The following is a 16,555-nucleotide window of genomic DNA, read 5'->3' as shown; positions in this document are numbered from 1 at the left end:
GAATTGATTGATTAAATTTATCCCTTGTTACACTGGAAGTCCTGTTCTTTGTTTTTCAAATAAAGTTTCTAGAGTATGGCTGAATGCAAACATCAGTTACTCTTTGTGAGAAAATATGAATAACAGCATCACCATTATTATTAAAGGTTCAGATAAAACTTTCCTGTGGAGGAGCTTGAAGCATCTTGCCGTGGACTTGTTAGATTTGGAGAGATGCACTACTGACTCATAAGGAAATGAGGATACAATAATTATATAAAAGACATATACTAAAGCATATCCTGCTGACCTAAAAAAGATTAGATCCAATTTGTTATAACTGAACTAGAAAATCCAATTTTGCAGGTGCATGAAAGAGCAAGAGAAAACTTATAATTAGTAACTCTAAATATAAGCCATTTGTGCCCTTCTCATGGACAAGATCCTGATCATTCTTTGATTCATTGTCCAAAAAGCATTATGAGGCAAGTGGGGGAAGGTAGTGTTTATTCCACTTTGCAGGTGAGGAAACTAAAGGACAGATAAGGTCATTCCTGTTCCTTTAATCCCTTGGAATTTTAGTGAGACACTAGGATAAGACCCAAACAGAGTCTCATCCCTTCCAGTCATGATTTCTATGGAAAAGTCACCCTGCTTCCAAAAAGAAAGATCCAGGGCCTGCTTTAAAAGAAAAGTCATCTTCTTCTGCAACTATATGTCCTCTTCTTTAAAAAAAAAAATGCAAAAAAAGGTAAAAAAAATTTCCAAACTGTTTACAGATCCCCTGACAGTATAACAGAACAAAGTCATTTTGAGAGACTTGAAAAATGGTCTTGCTCACTGAGGCTCATCCTTTCCCTCCACGTAGTGTGATAATGTTTATTTGGGAGGCGCTTTGGTAAAAACAGGAGGAACTAAAAGTCTGTAGTTTACAATGAAATCAGCTGAATATTCAGGCTCAAAAGGTTTAATGAGATCTTTAGGGTCCCTTTCTTTGCTTTGGGCCCAATGTTGCTGAAAATGATCTTCAGCTGTTCATTGATGTATGCTGGTCTTTGTCAGTTCCTGGGTAGCCAGCATCGCTACAAATTATGAAACAACTGAATTTCTTGAATAATTTAACACTGGCCAAGAGTTACACACATTCCTTTTCCCAGCAAAAAGATCACCTGCAGCTCTTTCAAAGACATGTCTTTCTGTGCAATGATGCTCGTCTTAACTAGAGACTTTAGACAACTTGGTCTAACTGCAGTTGAATAGGAAGAAACTGAGGAAAACCTTCAAGACAGACTGACTGTTGATTACTCTTCATTTTTGCTTCTGCTCAATTGGACTTCTCTAGTGGGGTGAGGTTTCTAGCTACAAGCTTCCCAGAACCTTGACCTCTGTTCTGAAGCTGGTGGATGGGCCCCTTGTTCCAGCCAGGACCATTCCAAGAGTTCCTTACTTCTCAATGGTCATGATGTTGGAACTCCTTCAGTAGTCACAGTTATCACCCATATTTCAGGAAACCTCAGGCCCAGGCATCTATAGCTATTGGAACTAGCAGCAACTGCCAAAAGGCAGTGAGGCCCTGGCAGATGTACCAAAGTCACACTGTAGAGCCTTCAAAAGCAATGGAAAAGAAGACAGTGTCTCCCTTGCTTCGCTCCTCACCCTTCACCCCTCATCTCTTCAGTACTGTTCCTGATTGCACGGGACAGAATTTCTACAGTGGTGCAGTAGTTGTCTTATAATAGTGCCTTCCATTATTCTCCACCAACCTTAAAGGGAGTGGTATCAATGAGAAGGCCTCTCAGGAAAGTTTAAAGGAGAGATCTGAGCTCAGTGGTATGTGTCGATTGACTAGTAAAGAGTAGTCCTTCAGCCCGATTTGAGGTAGGCAGTGTGGTGCAATGGGAAGAGCACGTGTCTAGGAGTTAGAGGAGCCAAGTTCTAGTTCTAACTCTGCTACTTGCCCGTTGGTGAGTTTGGACAAATGTCACTTACTGCTCCATGCTTTAGTTTTCTCCATTTGCAAAATTGTGATGAAACCTGCCTTTTCCTACCTCACAGGATGTTCTGAGGGTGAAAATGATCTAAGTAATGTGAAAGTGCTTTGCAAATAAGTGTGGTATTATTATTACATGCTAAGCACTGATACATCAGGTCAGGCAGAGTCTCTGTCCCACATGGGGCAATAAATGTGCTATGTAGAATCAAGGTTTTATTATTGGTCTTTTTAAAACCATGGTGATAATGATAGGCAGGAAAACTAAGGCCTGGTAGTGTTTCAAGGAGGAATGAGGGGTTTGGCAGTCAGGAAAGAATCCAAGCCATTGTACGATAAAATGTGAGTGACTCACTCAACATCAACTCAACATAAAGTGTCTGCTGCTGCAGAGAAACTGAGAGACCTTCTGCTCCATGGCCACAGATTAGCCACTTGCCCAGCAGGGCTGGCTCTAGAATTTTTTTATTTTCTAGGCTAAAAGAAGGGACATAGAAGGCAATTGAAACAGGAAATGAGAAATCAGAAAGACAAAAGGGCCTCCTTTTCCACTCCCCACCTCCGCCCCTAACTAGATAGCATCCTAGACAATTTTGCAGTTTGCTTGTATGGTGGAGCTGGCCCTGTGATGTGAAATTTACAGGTCTATAGATTGCAAGAGGAATAAACCCAAGATTCACTGAAAAGCCTACCCCTTCCCAAACCTTTATCAATCAATCAGTCATATTTATTGAGTGCTTACTTTGTACAGAACACTATACTAGGCACTTGGGAGAGAACAATTTAGCAATTGGTAAACATATTCCCTGCCCAGAAGGAGTCTAAAGAGGAAAAAAAAATGTTAGATGAATCAATCGTATCTATTGAGTGCTTACTGTGTGCAGAGCACTCTACTAAGCACTTGGAAGAGTACAATATCACAAATTTAAACATATGTTGTAAAGGCTGCTAGGACCTACTCTATCCTTCTCAAGGGTAGTGCTAACCTCTCCTTTCACACAGCATAATTAAAATGATTTAAATAGTATTTGATTCTAGAGGTTGTTGCATTACACTGGGAATATTTTGTGAAAGGACATGTCAGTGAATCAGAGTAAAGAGAACCCAGTTTTATCTAGTCAAGAGGGTGGAAGGTTGCTGACCAAAAGTTAGCAGTTATTTCTATTATAAAATCTAAAACCAGGATATAAAGACTACACAAGAGACTCTAGATAAAGGTCAGGAACAAAACTGCAAGACATGCTCTTGACTCTCAACCTCTCCCTCTTGAGGAGGCATTGTGAAGACAATATTTAAAAAGCATTGACCTCCTGGTGCTTTGTAAATGTTATTGTTGCTGCTGATGGTTGAAAGATGATTGCTTTAGAATGGGAACGTGTTCTGAGAAAAGGCAGAATCCTTTTTTGTACTAGCACCAACTGCTGAAATGTTTAAAGTGGAAGGACAGTCATGTGAGAGAGTAGGGGCCCCTGGAATTCCAGGACGGTCTGGTGGCTGTTTCTGGTTTATTTCTATCAGTCAGTAGTATTTATTTAAATGCTTATTGTGTGCAGAGTACTGCACTAAACACTTGAGAGAGTAGAAGGGTTGGTAGGCATGACTCCTGCCCTCAAAGAACTTACCATCTCTTAAATCTTTGGCAGTACTGGAGTTCCAGGGAACCTCCAGAACTTTCCCTACCACTACTCCTGATGCCCTTGATACACTGGGGTGGCATAGAATCAGCGTGAGAAGCAGCATGGCTCAGTGGAAAAGAGCCCGGGCTTTGGAGTCAGAGGTAATGGGTTCAAATCCCGGCTCCACCAATTGTCAGCTGTGTGACTTTGGGCAAGTCACTTAACTTCTCTGTGCCACAGTTACCTAATCTGTAAAATGTGAATTAAGACTGTGAGCCCCCCATGGGACAACCTGATCACCTTGTAACCTCCTCAGTGCTTAGGACAGTGCTTTGCACATAGTAAGCACTTAATAAATGCCATCATCATTATTATTATTATTATAGGCAGGAGACAGTGGTGGAAAATGTCAGGAGCAGTGGTAATCATAGTAATCATGGTATTTGTTAAGCACTTACAGTGTTCCAAGGACTGTAGGTATAAGATAATCACATTGGACACTGAACCTCTCCACATGCTGCTCACATTCTAAGTAGGAAGGGGTAGGATTTAGTCCCCATTTCATGGATGAGGAAACTTAGGGTCAGAGAAGTAAGGTGACTTGCCCGAGGTCACCCAGAAGGCAGCTGGAAGGCCGAGATGAGAACTCCAGGTCCAATGACTGCCAGGCCTGTGCTCTTTCCATTAGGCTATGATGTTTCTCATATATCCGTAGCTCTATCCATCACACCATCTTACGACTGTGAATGTGAAGGTAAAGTAGGAATGGTGTTACTGAAGCTCTAGAAGCTGTGCCACTGATCTGGGAACCTCCCCAACACCCAGAAGTTTCTCTCCTTGTGTCACACCTTCCTTTATGCCCTTCTGTGGTGCTGATCACTGGGAATCCATGCTGACCTGGTTCCAAACCCAAAACAGTGTGGCAAGAGTCCTATGTACCTCTACCGCTTCTCCTTTACTGCTTGTCCTTGCCCTCACAGAAGCAGTACAGGCAGAAGAGAGTGCTGAATGGGTAATTGGGTTGATAGCATGGGCACCCAAAGTCCTTCTTCTGTTTTAGCATGGATGGATTGTGCTCTCCATGTGGGACAGGGACTGTGTCCAACCCAGTAAATTGCATCTAGTACAGTGTTTAGCACATAGTAAGCATTTAACAAATACCATAATTTTAATTATCATTATTGAGCTATTATAATGTAAGTTTATCAGGGTAAGAGCACTGCTGGGTTTCAGACTTCAAACAGCCCTCATCCTGATTGCCAATGCTAGCTTCAGCAGGTCTTGTGACATAAGGTGTGAGTTCAAAGTGCCTTTCACCCACTGACATGATACTGTGTGATGATAATAATAATGATAGCATTTATTAAGCGCTTACTATGTGCAAAGCACTGTTCTAAGCACTGAGGAGGTTACAAGGTGATCAAGTTGTCCCACGGGGGGCTCACAGTCTTAATCCCCACTTTACAGATGAGGTAACTGAGGCACAGAGAAGTTGTGACTTGTCCAAAGTCACACAGCTGACAAGTGGTGGAGCCGGAATTTGAACCCATGACCTCTGACTCCAAAGCCCATGTTCTTTCCACTGAGCCACGCATAATCTCATGCAGTGTGCCACATGATATCAACAAAGTGCATGATTTCTCTGTGTGATGAAACAGCGATGGCAGGAGTTGGTCCCTTCCCTTCATTCCCTTCCCTCTGCCCCCAATTTTCCTTTGCTCCCAAATCATCCAGCTCCAACCCTGTATTCCTAGCTTCCCTCATTCCCCCCCCCCGCCAGTATTTTTTTCTTTGGTAAATCAGTGAGGTGCACCATATCCCCCTCAAACCATGCACCTCCACTTTTACCAGCATGAGAGGGGCAGGAAAATGCAAGTAGAGGCCCACTCCCGGTGGCTGGATGCCTGGACCCTGACCCTGTCTCGTTGCCTGAAGATACTGGAGATTCCACTTGCCCTGGCAGCCAAGATGCTTTCTGTCCAGATCCAGTCATTATGCCCTCACATCAGGGCTCCATCCTGGATTTTGCAGCTACTTACTTTGGTCCCAGATCAATCTCTGACTCCCCCAGAAGCTCCAGTCCCCAAGCGCAGCAGCGACCTTCCTACGTCTCTTCTTATCCTTCTTTTCTGTCCTTCCCTCCTCTCCCATGAAGGCAAAGCCTCTTTTGACAGCTGCAAATTGTAGATGGCTTCTGGGATTAACTATGTCCCTTTTCTCCATGATAATCATGCTGGTTGCTGTTAAAGACAGGCAGGAGCTGGGCTAAACACTTAGTATAATGCTCTGCACACAGTAAGCACTCAATAAATATGATTGAATGAAAGAAGTGCTCTTTTTTTAATAGGTGGGGTGGAGGCAGACAGGTAAGGGAGAGGCCAAGTTAAGAAGCTGGAGGGTGAAGGAAGGATATTAAACAGAATGGGCAGAGTGGGGACAAAATAGTGAAGAGAGAGGAGAGGGTGGGAAAGGAATTAATTTTCTGGCAGCAATTGGACACAATGGGCTTACAGGTTCTGATCTGCACCAGCAATTACTGCATGACTTAATTCTGGATTTTATGTGTGGTGGGTTGGAACTGCGGGTATGCCTATAGTTGGGGCTGACAAGCAGGGCAATGGGCTAGGTCCTGACTCATATTTGGACTCAAAATTTTCCTCCTGAAACCTGGAGTAAGGAATGTCTTTTTGCTTCTCTCCATATTTTCATGAATACCAACAGGGATGCTACCTCTTAAACTCTACAGATGATATGCTCCCAGTTAGTAGAAAAACAGGCTACTGGGCCACCAAGCAACCAGAGGAGCCCACTGCACCACTCATAGGGATAAGTAATGGAGAGTTGGTCTTCTCCTGCCAGTGACAGAACTTTGTGTGTGTGTTTGGGAAAAGGGCTCAGCTGTTCATTCCCATTGTTTTTCTTACCTACATGCCTTGGCTGAACAGCAGTAAAGACTACAGCATGTGTAGTTTGCCCATTTGGATAATACTGTTGGAAAGAGTGTCCCACCCTCTAGCAAGGTCCAGCACTGAATTGAAAGTATCATTGCATTTGCAGTTCTTTGAGCTAGTAGCTACTGATTGAAACACAACTTGGTTTCCAAATCATCTTCATCTTTATATGTTTGATTTTTCTTGGGTTTTTGGGAGATGTTTTTGTTAATGTTGTTGTTTTTGAAAAAAAAATATGCATATATCCTTCCCATCTCTATTCTCCAGGCCTTTAACTTTGCCTACTCCAGCTTCTTTAGCCAGATTTAGTGACATTCATTCACTCTTAGTTCTCATCCTAATCTCCTTTCCTAGCTTTAATTACCAGTCAGAATTCTCTTTTCTCCTTATACTATTTTCTGTATTTGTTCCTCTCAGCCTTCTGATCTTTCATTTTTTCCCCTTTGTTTCTGTTTCTTCTTGCTGAAAGCTCCTACCACCCAACTTTCAATAGGAATACTGTACTTGGGCTTGCCCTGCTAATGCAGATGTTACACAATGGCTACGTTCAATCTTTTTCCCCCCCCACAGGACCTAGATGCCTACCGTGTTACATTGCTGATTCTTTGTAATAGTACTACACAGGCACAATGTTAATCAATTATAGCAGCAGAACTAATTAAAAAGCATGCATTATGCATCTTCTAGACACATTCTTCATTAGCACAGATTCTCTATATTACAAACTCAAGTCAAGAGAATTAAAAGAGGAACCTTAAAAAAAAACAACCAAAACTGAAAACACACACAGTCATTTTGGTTCTCCTTGATCTTTAGCTTTAGGCTGACCACAGAAGAATGGGCATTATCTGTTGTCTTGAGAAGAGCCTGGAAGTATGGCTCTGCATTTCAAAAATAATATATAATGGTCAATGGAAAACAAAAAGCAGAATTTAATTTGACCCTAAGAGGACAAAATTATGCATGTTGTATTTAAGCAGGGGTAGAGATAGCATCCTCCTACAACTTTTCCCAATGCAGACCAAATTAGAAATCCTTCAGGTCAGTTCTTATTTATACCTGCTTCACACTTCTACCTATGATGGCATTAGTTTCCAAAATATAAACTTTCAGTTCCAGCCACTCTATTCTTTGCAGCAAAAAACTTTCCACTTGGAAGGGTGGCGGAAAGACTGCATCTCCCTTAAATAGATAGATAAGCTCTTTCTTATAAGAATCCTCTTAAGGGCTCAACCAGCCTGGACCCCCAGAAACACAGAGTATATAACTTACTATTCTCCACCTCCAGGGGTTCCTGCCCTCTACAGGGCAAAACTTTCCCTTTATTTACTTTTTATGGCATTTGTTAAGCACTTACTATGTGCCAGGAACTGTACTAAGCACTGGGTAAATATAATCTTATCAGATTGGACACAGTCCTTGTCCCAGATGGAGCTCACAGTCTTAATCTCCATTTTACAGATGAGGCAACTGAGGCTCAGAGAAGTTAAGTGACTTGCCCAAGGTCACACAGCAGACAAGTGGGGAAGGTGGCTCCCAGGTCCATGTTCTAGCCACTAGACCATGCTACTTTATTCAAAATTCAAACTTCCCCCTCCAGCCACTTTCTCCCTACAGATATCCTTATTTGGAGAATGAGAGGTGAAGCTGAAAATCATCTAAACAAACAAGCCATTTCTGTAGGAAGCTCTCCCAAGGGATCAACCAAATACTTCTGGGCAATGACTGAAGGATTTAGTCACCTGACCACTACATGAATTCCAATGTGGCATAATGCAGCATGGCAGATATGAACTTTGCAGCAGGAAAAGTGCAGGGAGCAAGAACAAGACCTCTGTACTGTGTCCACTGACTTCACAAAAGCATTTGGGACCATCAGCAGATGGTCAAGTAATAAGCGTATTTGGCTGTTCTTAGTTCACCAAGGTTACACCATGATGGAATGGTTGCTCCTGTCAGAGTTGAAGAGGCCCCACCTAACTCTTTGTCCATCACCTTCAGATCAAAGCAGAGCTGTGCCAAAGGATTAGAACTGCTCAACCTGTTCGATGTCACCATAGTTGGGGATTCAACAAAGCTGGATTGAGAATATACTTCCAGTCCATTGGAAAACTCTCCCATTTAACTGATTATGAACAATATCAAAAGGTTTAGACCCATCACCCAGGAAATTACGTAGGCCAATGACTGCTCTGGCACATACATAGGAAGACTTGCAAATGATAATTTATTGAGACCGCATTCTGCAAGGAAGCTAATGACCTCCTCATAGCCAAATCCAATAGGCTTACCTCTATTCTAATTCTCGTTGACTGCAGTCAACTTGAAGACTATGTGCCTGTTTTGGCTAGGGTGGCACAATTGCATTTGTAGGCCAAATGCTCTTGTGTGATGTATCACACTCATGTACTGTTAAGGATTCTCTCAGTTCTCTCATTCTTGATCCTTAGTATTTGTTGATGAATTTGGCTGGGATGATAGCATGCATTTGCTTTGTTTTTGCTGTCTAAAACAGAACTCCTTCCCTTCCCACCCAAACCCTCTCTACTCCCAAACTGTCCCATTGCTGTAGACAACACCACCATCCTCCTTGTCTCACAAGACCACAACCTTGACTCAACTCTGTCGTTCAACCCATATATTCAGTCTGCCACCAAATCCTGTCAGTTCTACTTTCATTACACCTCTAGACTCTCTCCCCACTCCAGTCCAAACTTCACTCTACTGTGTGGATCATTTTTTATCAAAAAATGTTCAGTTGATGTCTCCCCACTTCCCCAAAATCTCCACTGTGCCTTGATCTTATCTCTCTCACTGCCAACCCCTTGCTCACATCCTCTCTCTGGCTTGAAAACCATTCCCCTTTCATATCTGACAGACCACCACTCTCCCCATCTTCAAAGACCTACTAAAATCATATCTCCTCCAAAAAGCCTTCCCTGACTGACTTCTTTTCCCCACTCTAATCACCCTCCCTAATACATTGCCTATGCTTTTGGGTCTGTAGTCCTCAAGCATTTTAATACTCACCCCACCCCCCCGCAAACCCCACAGCATTTATGTACATATTTCTATACTCTGCCGCTTGTCCTATCTGTAATTTGTTCTAAATTTCATGTCCCCTCAAAATTGTAAAATCTGATGGCAAGGGTCATGTCTACCAACTCTATTGCATGGAAAGTACTGTGACCTAGTGGAAAGAGCACAGGAGTGGGACTCAGAGAACATGGGGTCTCATCCTGGCTCCACTGCTTGTCGGCTGTGTGATCTTGGGCAAGTTACTTCACTTCTCTGGGCTTCAGTTACCTATTCTGTAAAATGGGGATTGAGACTCTGAGCCCCATGTGGGACATGGGGATAGTCCTATCCCGTCTGGACTACTACATCAGCCTTCTCTCTGATCTCCCATCCTCGTGTCTCTCCCCACTTCAATCCATACTTCACGCAGCTGCCTGGATTGTCTTTGTCCAGAAACGCTCTGGGCATGTTACTCCCCTCCTCAAAAATCTCCAGTGGCTACCAATCAACCTACACATCAGGCAGAAACTCCTCACCCTCGGCTTCAAGGCTCTCCATCACCTCGCCCCCTCCTACCTCACCTCCCTTCTCTCCTTCTACAGCCCAGCCTGCACCCTCCACTCCTCTGCCACTAATCTCCTCACCGTGCCTCGTTCTCACCTGTCCTGCCGTCGACGCCCGGCCCACGTCATCCCCCTGGCCTGGAATGCCCTCCCTCCGCACATCCGCCAAGCTAGCTCTCTTCCTCCCTTCAAGGCCCTACTGAGAGCTCACCTCCTCCAGGAGGCCTTCCCAGACTGAGCCCCCTCCTTCCTCTCCCCCTCATCTCCCTTTCCATCCCCTCATCTTACCTCCTTCCCTTCCCCACAGCACCTGTATATATGTATATATGATTGTACATATTTATTGCTCTATTTTACTTGTACGTATCTATTCTATTTATTTTATTTTGTTAATATGTTTGGTTTTGTTCTCTGTCTCCCCCTTCTAGACTGTGAGCCCACTGTTGGGTAGGGACTGTCTCTATATGTTGCCAACTTGTACTTCCCAAGTGCTTAGCACAATGCTCTGCACACAGTAAGCACTCAATAAATAGAATTGATTGATTGACAGGGACTGCATCCAGTCCAATTTGCTTGTATCCACTCCAGAGTTTAGTACAGTATCTAGCACATAGTAAGTGTTTAAATACCATTAGTATTATTATTATTATTATTATTATTATTATTATTATTATTCTCTGGAGATTCATTACTGGTCCTTCCTCCTACTTAGACTGTGGGCTATGCCTTTGGGTTCAAAAAGCACATGGAACAAAACTGTGGGACAAAAATTGTGTCCAATCTGAATAATTTTGTCTATCCAATAATAAGTGTCTAACAAATACCACAATTATTATTATTATGTGCTCAGTACAATAATCTGCACATAATAAATGCTCTAGACTGTAAACTCATTTTGGTCAGGGAATGTGTCTGTTATATTGTTGTGTTCTCTCCCAAGTAGTTAGTACAGTGCTCTGCACACAGTAAGTGCTCAATAAATATGATTGATTTGCATGACGTTGATTGACTGATTTTCATAAGGACTCCTATGCATGGAGAGTAACGATTGATTAGGGATATGATTCAACCTGTTATTTTGAGTCTGCATCTTCTTTCATATTAGGAGAAGAGAATAGCCTGTCAGTGAATCCTACTGTTTAAGGGACAAATGTACAAATGCTGCCTGTGAGCATGGGCGTGTGTATAAAACAATCTTGTGTGGACTGCAAATTGTTCAGTGACATTTACCAGGGCCACTCCCTGCTTCAGTCCCTCACATTTCCCTCCAGAGCACTGAATTTAAATGACATAAAGTGTTGCTTTGGCAAATACATTCAGAGTTGTGCCAGAAAAAAATTCCAAGAAGAAACCAACTTAAAGAGAAGGAATAGAAAGATGAGGCCAAGTCCATTAAATGGCAGTCAGTTTTGTCACTTGACTTTAGGCTCATTGCCTTCTTTCATATAGACTGGAGGCATGTGTTTATTTACATGTCCCCAGTAAAGGTATTCTGTTTACTTTACCAAATGACCACTGAGACCTGAGTAGAAAATTGGAGCAGCTTCCAAACTCTCTTGCCCATTGGTGTTTCTGTTTCTTGTTCATTGATGTGAACAAGGCTGGAAAGTTGTTCAAGAGGAATGTTCAAAGTTGGCATCATCATTGTTCAGAAAATAGCACAGACACCACTGTAATTCCATGGCAGCTTTGGGAGAAAAATATGTATTTACTATGTATACTTTTTGTACACTATGATATTTGTATACTATGTATTTATGCATATATAAATGCTATGCCCAACAGTACAATCATATTATTTTTTTTCAAGCTTTAGGCTCATTAGAGGATTTATAGGTAAACTTACCTTTTCCCCTTTAAAAGGACACCATTTCCCCCTTAACTTCAGAAAAACCTCAAAATCCAAAGGTAAATATTTAAAAGCAACTTCAGAACTTTCTACCCAATATTATCAAATTCCCCTGGGACTTCCTACCCATTTCTCTGTATTCTCTTCAAGCCATGTATTTAAGTTGCTTCAACAGGGCCCTTCAGTAACTTCTTCATCAGTCTCCAAAGGTCACCTCAGAAAATCCCTAGGAACAGCAAAGGGACGTTACATGTTTTAGTGGAATTCTACTTTATTTTCCCAATGTTAACTTAGCCATTTCCAGTTCTACCATAATAAGAGGAGAAAATAAATCTATATGGTTGTCCAGTGGATTTGAAGATGCCACCATTGACAGTAAAGTTTACTTTTTTGAGTATAATTGAAATGACTCACATGAGATTCAGTCCCAACCACATGACGTTCATCCTTTGTTGAGCTATTGTGTTTGCTATTTGGTGCGGAACAGTTTCTAAGAGGCAAAATGGAGAGAAACCAGTCTTAGACAGAAGTGTAGGCTCTAATCTCAACTTGGTTTCTATCTTATTGGGATAACATTTTGCTCCCTTGTGCATGTTTTTAAGGATAAATATGGCAGCACATATTCTTTTTCATTTAATAAGCATGCTAGAGTTTCAATAGAAAATGGCAGCAAATTATTTTAATAATAATTGTGGTATTTATTAAATGCTCACTATGAGTCAGGCACTGTACTAAGCGCTGGGGTGGATATAAGCAAATTGGGTTGGTCGCAGCCCCTGTTCCACATGGGGCTCACAGTCTCAATCCCCATTTTACAGGTGCGATCACTGAGACCTAGAGTAGTGAAGTGACTTACTCAAGGTCACACAGCAGACAAGTGGCAGAGCCAGGATCAGAACCCATGACCTTCTGACTCCCAGGCTCATGCTCTATCCATTACACCGTGCTGCTTCTCTAAAACTGTGGTATTTATTAAGCGCTTACTCTGTGCCAGGCACTGTACTAAGTCCTGGGATGGGTATAAGCAAATTGGGTTGGACACAGCCCCTGCCCCAGGTGGGCTCAGTCTCAATTCCCATTTTACAGATGAGGTAACTGAGGCACAGAGAAGTGAAGTGACTTGCCCAAGGTGACACAGCAGACAAGTGGCGGGGCTGAGATTAGAACCATGACCTTCTGACCAGACTGAGCCCCTTCCTTCCTCTCCCCGTCGTCCCCCTCTCCATCCGCCCATCTTACCCCCTTCCCTTCCCCACAGCACCTGTATATATGTATATATGTTTGTACATATTTATTACTCTATTTATTTATTTTACTTGTACATATCTATTCTATTTATTTTATTTTGTTAGTATGTTTGGTTTTGTTCTGTCTCCCCCTTTTAGACTGTGAGCCCACTGTTGGGTAGGGACTGTCTCTATATGTTGCCAATTTGTACTTCCCAAGCACTTAGTACAGTGCTCTGCACACAGTAAGCGCTCAATAAATACGATTGATTGATTGATTCTGACTCCCAGGCCCATACTCTATCCACTATGAATTGGACCTGGGGCATGCGAATCCTAGGAACTGGAAGAGCAATTAATGGTCAAAGAAATGTTACTTGGAATGAAACAACAAATCTGTAAAATGAATTCACAGTGTGGTGGAATGATAGAGAGGAGAGTTAAGATAAATAATGTATGTTGTTGTGTCAAGATTACAAAAGCACAGTAGGGCGATCAGGCTTGTCAGTGCTTAACATGCAGATGTTTAATTCGAAATCTAAATAATATATTGAGCTTTCTGTTTTGGAATACATTTCAGCCACTCTGGTTATCTGCCTCTGGACCAGTAAAATGCATGATAGATTTCCAGTGACATACTCCTAGATTGCTTTGCTTAACACTACCATTATCTTTACTCTCCTGTGAGTTTGCCCTGGACTTTAATCCTCTTGGGGTGTGCAGTTGAATATGTCCTGTGTACCCAGCCAAAACCTCATGGCAGTATACAAAGTGTTCATCCAGCTAAATAGTGGAAGCAACGTGGCTCAGTGGGAAGAGCACGGGCTTTGGAGTCAGAGGTCGTGGGGTCAAATCCCGGCTCCACCACAAGTCTGCTGTGTGACCTTGGGCAAGTCACTTAACTTCTCTGAGCCTGTTACCTCATCTGTAAAAATGGGGATTAAGACTGTGAGCCCTACGTGGGACAACTTGATCACATTGTATCCCCCCAGCGCTTAGAACAGTGCTTTGCACATAGTAAGCACTTAAATGCCATTATTATTATTATTATTATTATTATTATTATTGTGAAGGTTTTTAACTTCAGCGTAAAGAGAGTGAAGCCTCAATCTGTCCCTTTTCTTTCCACCTTATCAAAGAAGCTTTTCAGTAGGGTCAATACCCAGTAACCAAAATAGAAGATAAATACCTTACTGCATCGTATCTCCTTGAACATTAAGTCCATTTGAGTATCAAATGGAACTCTGGTAAAGGGAAGAGAACTGTTTATTTTAAGAGTTGCTTTTCATCATCATCAATCGTATTTATTGAGCGCTTACTATGTGCAGAGCACTGTACTAACTGCTTGGGAAGTACAAATTGGCAACATATAGAGACAGTCCCTACCCAACAGTGGGCTCACAGTCTAAAAGGGGGAGACAGAGAACAAAACCAAACATACTAACAAAATAAAATAAATAGAATAGATATGTACAAGTAAAATAAATAAATAAATAGAGTAATAAATATGTACAAACATATATACATATATACAGGTGCTGTGGGGAAGGGAAGGAGGTAAGATGGGGGGGATGGAGAGGGGGACAAGGGGGAGAGGAAGGAAGAGGCTCAGTCTGGGAAGGCCTCCTGGAGGAGGTGAGCTCTCAGCAGGGCCAGACTACGCATTGTTTTTCCTTAGTGTTAGTTCTGAGAAATGAGAAATACCATTCAAATCAATAAAATTACAATGTGAGAAAAGTAGATTGCACAGTTGTTTGTTATATAACACACTTTACCAAGCTGTCTAACAGAAGGTTATATTATTAGCATAGGCTCAAGACTTTGAAAGACGTAAGAAATGACCACCCCATTTTCCATCACGGGGTGTGATGGCTATCATAGAGTGATGCTGAGGAGAGAAACATATCCCCTTTACCCTATGAGATAACTAGTAAAAGGAAATAAAAGGAATCTCTATTTTGTACATTGGTTTTTAATTATCAAATTACAGTGACATATCATCAATGGTATTTATTGAGTTCTTACTGTGTGGAAAGCACTGTACTAAGCACTTGGGAGAGTACAATACATCAGAGTTGGTATTCAGTCACTCATTCAATCATATTTATTGATTAGTAGACATGTTTTCTGCCTACAAAGAGTGACATAGTACTTTTATGGCATTCCTGGGTAGATACATGTTGGCTAGTATAGAATTTGCCCTGAGAAATAATATTACACTTAGGAAATTAATATTGCTACCAAATCTGGTATTGGTGGAGAATCCAGAAATGCAGAAAAGGAAAATATCTCTTATAGCAAATTGACCCCTGATAAACTTGGCTTGATTTGGCTGCCTGCTGAAAGGTTTGGCGGTTTGCTTTACTTCCAAGAAGGTAGAAAGCTTTGCTAAAATATTTGGCTCTGCAGTTATCCCAGTGGAAAAAAGCCCTGCCCTGGAGTCCTGGTCCTGGTTTTGCCTGTAGCTGGCAAATACGGGCAAAGACTGCACATGCATTTTTCAGGGTGCTACACCCCTGCCTGCTTATTGTACATTGTTCCCAGTGGAAACAGTGGACAGGGATGAGAGAATGCAAATGGCACTTTGCAAGCCACTAGCTCAATAATCAATTCCTCTGCACAGCTTCTCCTGAAATGTCTGGACTGAGGCTTCTCTGCTGTTCCTGATCATAAACTTCATCATCAAATAGCTAAGGTCCTTAATATGGGAATGCATTTAAGATTACCAATATATTCCACTTACACTGTCCTCTCTTGGTTCTCTTCCTATCCCTCTGGCCACTCATTCTCAGTATCTTTTTCAAGCTTCTCTTCTGTCTTTCACCCCATAACTGTGGGAGTCATTTTTTTACAAAACCATCCAATCACTGTTTCCCCACTCCTCAAGAACTTCCACTGGTTTTCCATCCACCTTCACAACAGAAACACTTTACCATCTATCACTCCTTACCATCAATCACCTTGCCCCTCCAACTTTACCTCTCTGATTTCCTACTACAACCCGGCCTGCTTACGTAGCTCCTCTAATGCCAACCAACTTCACTGTACCCTGATCTCATCTATCTCATGCCTGATGTCTTGCCAATATCCTGCCTCTGGCTTGGAACTCCCTTCTCCTTATATATTCAATTGACGTTCACTCTCCCCACCTTCAAAGCCTTATTGAAGCACATCTCTTCCAAGAGGCCTTCCCTGACTAAGCTCTCATCTCCTTTTTTTCCCATTCTCTTCTGTGTTACCCTTGTACTTGGATTTGCACCTTTAATCACCCCACCCTCAGCCCTACAGCAATTTTGTACATATCCATAATTTATTTATTTACATTAATGTTTGTCTCCCCCCTAAACTGCAAGCTCCTTGTGG

General features: G+C 42.1%; 1 pseudogene; it reads right to left on the bottom strand.

The window, feature by feature from the left end:
* Window positions 1-2,888: 2,888 nt before the first annotated feature.
* Window positions 2,889-2,974, bottom strand: LOC119948646 (annotated as a pseudogene).
* Between the last annotated feature and the right edge of the window lie 13,581 nt (window positions 2,975-16,555).

Source organism: Tachyglossus aculeatus, chromosome X4 (genome assembly GCF_015852505.1).
Source record: "Tachyglossus aculeatus isolate mTacAcu1 chromosome X4, mTacAcu1.pri, whole genome shotgun sequence".
NCBI lineage: Eukaryota > Metazoa > Chordata > Mammalia > Monotremata > Tachyglossidae > Tachyglossus > Tachyglossus aculeatus.
This window is presented reverse-complemented; position numbering and strand designations above follow the sequence as displayed.